The following is an 8,699-nucleotide window of genomic DNA, read 5'->3' on the forward strand; positions in this document are numbered from 1 at the left end:
GTGTGTGTGTGTGTGTGTGTGTGTGTGTGTGTGTGTGTGTGTGTGTGTGTGTGTGTGTGAGAGAGAGAGAGAGAGAGAGAGAGAATGAAAAAGTGAGATGGATGGGAGAGGGGTGCTTTTGTGGTCATCCTGAGAGTGTCACAGGATACTGGCAGTGTGAGTCATGAATCTGAGGATGAAGAGGGGGAGGACGTGAAAAGGGCTGGAGAGTGAGTGGGTGGAAGGGAGATAGGGCTTGGACACGGGGGTGGAGGTGGCCCAGCAGGACATGCTAAACAGTGACTAGACCTGTGAGTCAGAGGGAGTGTCCATTGGCCAAGGGCACACACAGACACACACACAGTTTGTATTACTATAACTACTGTATGAAAGCCATCGTTGGAAAGTCAGTGGAAACTTATTACCTAATCCAGCATGCAACATTAATCAATTGCCTGGAAGGAATATTTTGATTTTTTTTTAACAGAAGGTGCAATGAGATCATTTGTTACAAAAGCTGGAGATGAAGTCAGATAAAACAAATGTTAACATAAGAAAAAAATAGAAGCTATACTGAATTATCAAAGTAAACAAAACTTGAAGGAGTGATACATACACTCAGCTTTCAGATATTTACCATGGGCCAGGGGTCTGGCTCCATTGTGGGGGTGGACTCCATTACAGTACCGATTCCACTTTCTTAAACAAGCTCTTTTGACACCCTTGCCCCTCCTACAGTCCAACATTTTTCTGATTGGCTGCCCCTCACAAAAAGAAGTGTGCTTTTAGAGCTTTCCGAAGCCTCAATAGTAACTGCAACAATGTCTACATCTATGCATACATGCCATGAAGTTCACAACTAACTTTGTCTTTCTGTGAAAAAGTGCAATTAGATGTTCTATGGTGCCATAAAACTGAGTGCAGTCAGCAAGATATCAGGTTTTGCCACCATTAGTGTCTTTTTCACATGACACATGCTTTATTGTTATTATAGAAATATTGATTGCAGCAGCTTTAAAAGTCTTGGTGTCTTTAACAGTGTTAGTGTTGCCTTGATGAACTAAATGTGAATCATTCAAGGGGGCTAAAGAGGTTAAATCTAAATCTTGTCCAAATATTTCACTAAATTACGGTCTCTGCTTCTATCAGCACTCAATTTTCAACCTCAATTTTCCTCAAGAATTATTAAGCATTACAAGAACGTATAAAGACACATTTTCCAGTGTGGTTTCAGGTTCATTATAACTTAAATGAATGGCTACTTGCAGGCTAAGCGCTCTCTGAGGGACACTCTACTGACTCAGTGTTATTCTGTTGAGGTAGCTGTAGCTGCAGCCTCTGACTCTCTGTTATTTCCTTAGTCTTAATGGCTTTTGGTTGGCGTTTGTGTGTGTGTGAATGTGCATGTGTATTTTCTTTTCCTTGCCAAGGGAACGGAGGAAAAACAGTTATGTAACCAAGGCTGCTGCCTTGTGGATCACTGTCCTCAGGGAAGCATCAGTGCTTACCTCCCCGACTTTTTCCTCTTCATTTCCATTTTCAATTAGATCCGATCATGCTCTCGCACAATATTCAGGAATCAGGAGATTTGGGCTTCACCGTGAGCACCTTAATGATTTATTCCCTTAAAGTATGAGGCAGGTTTTCAGTACGTTCATAAGTAAAGCTTCCCCACAACACTGAGGGAAGATTAGCATTTAGCCAATGACCACTTTGATGATCATACCCTTCGGATGGCATTTATCTTCCAGCATGTAAGACAGGTGGAGCGAGCAATGGGAGAAATGCCAACCGCTGATGTCTTGGCACATCGTCATACGTCTGGAAAAAGAACTGGAGCAGTGACTCAGGAGATTCAGTTTTTTCCCTTCAGGTGACTCTGTGGGCCATGTCAACACACTAACTGACAGACAGAGAGAGCAGGAAGGAGGGGGTTTGTAGGGGAGGTGATTTTCCATGCGGGTGAATCGCACTTCAGACGTGGGCTGTAAATCGAGGTAGCAGAGTGCAGCTGAGGCGCTCACAGCAGCGTGCCAGTTCTGGCACAATGTGGGTATGTCACACCTCTGTGCCAGAGCACTGGACTGACCCAAATATAACCTGGTCACTGACTTTGCTGGGCGCTCCACTTCTCCACAGCTGAGTGTCAACACGGAAATAGCTTGACTGGGGGGAAATGGGGGTGTTAAACAAGAAAACCCAAATGAAAATGTTGAAGGCGCTCAAATTTGCTGGATGATTGTTTTCGACTCTTTGATGCTATAATCATAAGCACATCGCATAAAGGATTTTTCCAGTGCATCTAGACGAGAACACACCTGATATTTCTGTCAATCATTGAAAGATCCTATAAAAACCTAGAATCATCCATATTTATCCAACAATATTAATAATGTAGCTACTATTCTACTGTACTAGTTTGCTAAAGTAATTATTCTCCTATTGAAAGATTTTTCCTGCAGACGTTATATTATTCCTTACATTGTAATTGGATTAAAATCCGGCTTTGAGCAGGACATTCCCAAAACCATCAGTTTGCTCTTACTTAGTGTTAAAATGAGAAGTATGTAGTTCTTCATTAACACATTATATCTGATGATAGCCACTATGTTGCAAACTTAACTACATACTTGACTTTGTTGGATAATTTTCCAGACTTTACAAATGTAACCCACTTGTGTTACTGTCTTGTAATTGACTGTTCCAAAACATTAGCATCCCACTCTTTGTTGGAGTTATACCCCAGCAACTCCAGCCAAGCTTATTATCTGATATTGTATAATAATTGCCAAATGCACTGATTAGACCTTTTCCCAAAAATCTGTTTCTCTTTTTCCTTCTGAAAGTAACATGTGTTTTGCTCATGTTCACAAAAAAGCATAGATCACACCACCCACTTTGTCTATTTATGAAAGCTAATCATTCAAACAGAATAAAATACACGTCTGCAGCTCAAAAGAATAATCCTAGGGGAACTACGGTGATGTGGTGGTTAGCACTGTTGTCCTCACAGCAAGAAAGTCCTGGTTTCTTCTTGCATGTTCTCCCTGTGTCTTCATGGGTTCTTGCGGAGTACTCCAGCTTCCTGCCACAGTCAGATGGGTTAGATTAAGTGGCGATTCTAAAGGGGTGTCCAAATTCATAGGCTGCATCCTCCTGAGGACCCGGCCTTCGCGGTCTATGTGGACGAAGGCCAGATAGGCCAGAAGTGAGCGGCCGTGAAATTGGACAGTCTAGCCTTCAGTTTTTATTCAGTTTTCCGTTTGACGTTTATTCAGCTGTAATCTCAGCCAAACTGATTTACTCACAAACGCGTTACTGTAATCCGATTACTTTTTTCAAGTAACGAGTAATGTAAGGGATTACTATTGCAAAAAACGGTAATTAGATTACCGTTACTTTCCCGTAGGAACGCTGCGTTACTGCGTTACTAAAACCGTGATTTTTTTTGCGAGAATGTCTCATGACAGTGACGTAAGCAAGTGCGACGTTCGTGACAACAGCTGTCTGCAGATCAACAATGGATCATATATCGAGTGCGGGAGAGAGTATGAGCGTGCAGCATTTAAAGCATGGAAGTACTGACCTTATTTTGAGTTTGATTCCATAAAAAGTGACAAAAACATTAGCGTCAGTAGTGCGTGGGAAGAAAACTTCTTTTTACAGCGAAAAAACCCCCTAAACTTCCAAGCAAGCACCGAGTGCGCTACGACGTAATGGGAAATTCACAGAGAAACTCGCAGATTCTTCCACTGACCGCTGCGGCACACCTGCACCAGGGTAAACCTCCGCCTACCCTACTTCTGCTTTACAGGTGAAAATAGAGCAAAAGGACCGCTAGTCTTTGATGTTATTTATTTTCTGCTGTGTTTTACTTGCATCTATTTGAAAGACTGAGTGTAAACACACACAAAAAAAAATTATGTGCTGGAATGTGCAGAAAATAGGTTTAAATGTTAAACTAATTTATTCAAGTCAGAGAATGTTGCATATAATAAAAATTTTGCTTGATGCATAAAGTTAAAAGATTAAAACTAATAAAATAAGTTTTAAAAAGAGACTTTTCCATTTGATTACATTTTGTATGATGGATTATGTAGAAAAAGTAGAATTGGGCTGAAAGATCTATCGCTTTATCACCTCTTCAGGTTGTAAAAAGTAACTAAGTAATTAATTACTTTTGAAAATAAGTAATCAGTAAAGTAATGGGATTACTTTTGGGGGAAGTAATCAGTAATTAGTTACTGATTACTTTTTTCAAGTAACTTGACCAACACTGCTCACAAACAAATAAAATACTGAAAAAAGCCAAACAATATAATTTTCAAATCATCTAAGTGACTTATATATCATGTTTAAAACCTGGGTAGGAAAAGGCCGCGGGGGGTTTGAAAATGATATGCTGTTGGGAGTTCGTTGTTCTCGCCCCAGATAGCTATCGAACTGTGTTAGCCCAGGGACTGATTGGTGGCCTGAAGAAGATGTAGCTCACTCCCTACGGCAACTGGGATAACCCGCCCGGTTCCAAATTGGATACATGGAAGAAAAAGGATAGATGGATAGAAGAATAATTCCATTTATTTGATTGTTTATCAACTGCACTTTTCACATCAAAGCTAGCAAAGAGACAAATTTGTTATTATAAAAGTTGCTGATTTTATTAAAAAAAAAAACAGTTTCTAAATTCATGAAAAAAGTGGATTAACACTTCAATCATCTCCCTCAACAATTCATCTTGAATTTCCCCTCAGCAAAGCCACTAAACCCAGAGATCCTCCAGAGAAGCAGAGACATGGAGCAATAATTAGGTACACTGTGCTCTGAGAATTTCCTGCACAAGAGAGAATCCGTTAATGTCCCAGAGATGGTGTATTCATTAAGATCTTTACTACTGTAATCACATGCAACCCCGGTGGCCGAGGATCAAATGCGTCCACAGTCCTCCCCTTGGTGCCTCTCCAATTCTTCATTGCTCCCAAATGCTCCCCGACACAAAACAAGTATAAAACAATGGGTTGTTGTGATGAGGAATCCAGCGATTCGTTTTGTTGGAGTGTCCATATGTGTGTACCTGCATGTGAACATTCCAATAATCCAAAAACACGACTGCATTGTGCACATTGAATGCACAGGCCTGGCTTCACTTTGGTCCTCGTGCTCAATTTAAATGCCTCCAAGAGGCAACCTTATCACTCTGGTTTTTTTTCTGTCACACCGACACTGGCTGCTGAAAGAGGAAATCACCCTGATGCTGAAAGGAAATTGCATTGTTACAGCTGCACTAGCTCGCATACCAAAATTATCCCCACCACGGCATACCTGTAAATAACAACCATTCCCTGCCTGTCAGTTGCTTTACGCATCACAATTAGAAAGTGGTTCAAAATTAAAAGCTCCCCAGTTATCTTAAAACAGAAGGTGGGGAGGCGACATAGGCACAACCCTCCTGTACTAATTGATTCAAGACACGCACCAAGAAAAAAGAAAGCAGCACGTGTTTGGGACAACAATTGCTGAAAAGACAGCAGCATATGTGGTCTTTAGGTTTATGTCTGGCTAAGGAAGGATTTACAAAACAACAACAGGACACTCTGCCTTTTCTGGTAATTGCTTATGGCCAATGATGTCATGAAGGGGATGCTGGGGGAAGTGCTGTTGTCCTTTCATATGTAAAATAAAAAAGACATGAGGACAGTTTGCATGCTTCAGCCCTTTGTCTGTGTGCCCTTTGTATACAATGACATACTACTTCTTGTAAGCTTGTGCTGCAGATGACTCAATTTTGTAGGTAACTGTTAAATGGGCCAAAAAAAAGGAAACTTAGAGGTACAGTTTGTAAAATCTCACTACTGATGGTAAGTAAATTGTACAGTGTAGGCAGCTGAGCTCTGTTTTCTTTCTCCTCCCAATTCAAGTAAATTCAAGTTCTAGCTACTGTGGGCACTTTTGCAGTGAGTGTAAGCTGTCACATCACTGTTTACCTCAGCTGTCAGTGTGTGTGTTTTACTCTGGAGAAGGCTGCAAAACTCTGGGAAAGAAGTCCAGTACAAATCGATTAGACAGTGAAGCTAATTTCTGGTCGATGACGGGGCACTGAGGTGAGTTGTCGAGGATATCATAAACTTTTCTATTACTAAGCGCTAATGTTTTTGCCACTGTTAGACTTTGTTAGCTGCTGTTAGCCTCTGTTAGTGAAACTTTCTTTGACGTGGATCTAACATTGTTGGACTTGGACACTTGAATAAACTCTCATATGGTCTGTTAATGTAATCAAGCTGTTTATCAGCGAGAAAGTGTGATTTTAGGACACTCAAGTCTAACTTTAGCTGGCATAACATTAGCTTATAACCGGCTGTTGCTGTTGTTTAGCCTCCTTGTTGTTAGCTGTCTGGAAGGGTTGCAAGCTAATGTCCTGACAATTAGTAATTTCAGCATTATCAATATGCCTCTAGCAATGTATAAAAACATGATTAGGCTGATGTCAATCTCGGCCACTGCATTCAAGATGGGTGGACCTTTTTCGCTGCTTCCACAAACAGGCACACACTCCTGTGGGCTTTTAATTGATTCATTCTAAATTTCCGAGAATGCATCAATCCATTGGAAGACACGATTACACACTAAACAATGTATACTGAGTACAATATGCTTTTTTCTATTAAAAACAACAAAAAAGACTGACTGAACCTTTAAATAAGCACAGTAATTTTATCTAATATCTCACCTCATGACTATTTTCTCATGCCCCCTTCGGATACCTTTCCCCATGAATAGCAGAAGGGCATCCTGACTGTTATATTCACTTTGTTTCCTTGACTTTGGCCAACCCTACAGCATCCTTGGCTGCCCAGGAAGCAGGGAGCCTTGTAAATTAAATTAAGATACTGTGTGAAACACTAGTTCATTCCATAATGCTGTATCAACATTGGCAGCTGCCAATAAAATTCATGACATCTACATCATCATCCAGAGTGGAATGAACAGCCCTGTCAGCTCGCACAGTGGGTGGGGTGGAGACAGCCACAAAGTAGAAGAAGAAAAAAAATAAATCGTGGATACAGGCACGCATAGCTGATTCACATACATATTCAGTCAGCACACAATTAAAGCACCGTACATAGGTGTGGAATTACTAGCGGCATTTCTTCCATATACTGGGAAATGGGAAGGGAGGCAGTGATGTGATACGTATTCGGAGGTAATGCTGCTTGCAGATGTGTCACCCTGAGAGAGAAGGCGAGTTCATGCCTGACCTCTCTCCTCTAACCCCGGGCCCTGGATCTGAGAATAGTTTTACATATCTAGTCGACCTGTCCATCTGACATGACCTCGGGGCAAGGCTGGGAGACACGGGCAGGCTTAACCGAATCTCACGCACCCCGGCTGAAAAATGACTCCCCAGGTAATGTGGGCTTTTTTGCGCCCGCTCCCATCCCAGGTGAATTCCATGGATCTTAAAAGGACGCTTTGAATTCAGCAGAGGCTGCGCTGAGAACAATCAAGGAACATGGCTGGCTGATTATGTATGGTCAGTCTGGGGGACATTCTCATTCATGTATGCATCTCAGCGTGTGCAGTTCTTTATATTCATCTTATGAATCTGCAGGTCTGTTCAAGACACACTTCTGAGGAAAGTCACAGAGCTACCCAACGCTAGCACATATCCATAACGCATTGGTTCGTGTAGCTATGCTGACTGCCATTTCATTCCCATTTCATGTGTTTCTCATGCATCCATGTGTATGTGCAGGTCCAGAGGCTGCATTTCTACACATAAATGGCATCTTCATAAGCAGATTGAAACTGTGATCAAAAGGATGTATAACCTATTTTGTTTGTGCTTTTCAAGAGTCTATTACCCATAAATCCTGTAACTGAGAAAATTCATACATGCACAATAAAACCTTCAGTCCTGTGTCATAAATCAATATCCCTTTGTTTTCATGAAGCACTTTTATAAACAGTAACATGAAATAGTCATGTAATATACTGTATGTAAGGAAATAGAGGGTCATGAGCCATGACTAGACTCACATACACATACTATATTAGGCAGCACAGTGACAGCCTTGCTTTTATAGATTGTGTATTTTTGTTTTGTACAAGGGTTTGTGTAAATCCAAATAAATAGGTCAATAAATTATAGTTGGAAATATAGTATAGCTGAAAGTGGCAACAATGGGCATGTGAATGTCGGAACTGGACCATGTAGCAATGGGAGAACGTGGTCTAGTTCGATGAATCGCATTTTCTTTAAAATCACGTGGACGACTGGGTGCATCACTTAACTGGGGAACACCTGAGGAACACAAGTGTACTAGCACTTTATTTGACAAGCTGGAAAAATCAGGTCTGAAGATTCATAATTTATCTTATTAGGTCTTTGTAGTGAACTGGGAGAGCACTCCAGTGTTGCACATTACCAAGAACACATGCACCACAAACTCAGAGTTTAACCCGGTTCAGTTTTACACCAACAGGGCCATGCAGGCACAGGTCTGTCTATCAGCAGACACAATCCAAGAAAGAGTTACAATTAACAGTGTCAGCTTTGATTATATGGTCGCTAAGACTACAGGAGGAATTGTTGTTTTTACCAAATCTTGATTTTTATTAAATATTATTCCAAAAATACTTGAAAAACTGATCAACATATTTCCAGTGCTACACTCCCAGCATCTACTGTAGGCCACAAAACCCATCACAACTGTGCTGGACAA

This window comes from Haplochromis burtoni, unplaced genomic scaffold (genome assembly GCF_018398535.1).
Source record: "Haplochromis burtoni strain Fernald_Lab_line unplaced genomic scaffold, NCSU_Asbu1 Contig_30, whole genome shotgun sequence".
Lineage (NCBI taxonomy): Eukaryota > Metazoa > Chordata > Actinopteri > Cichliformes > Cichlidae > Haplochromis > Haplochromis burtoni.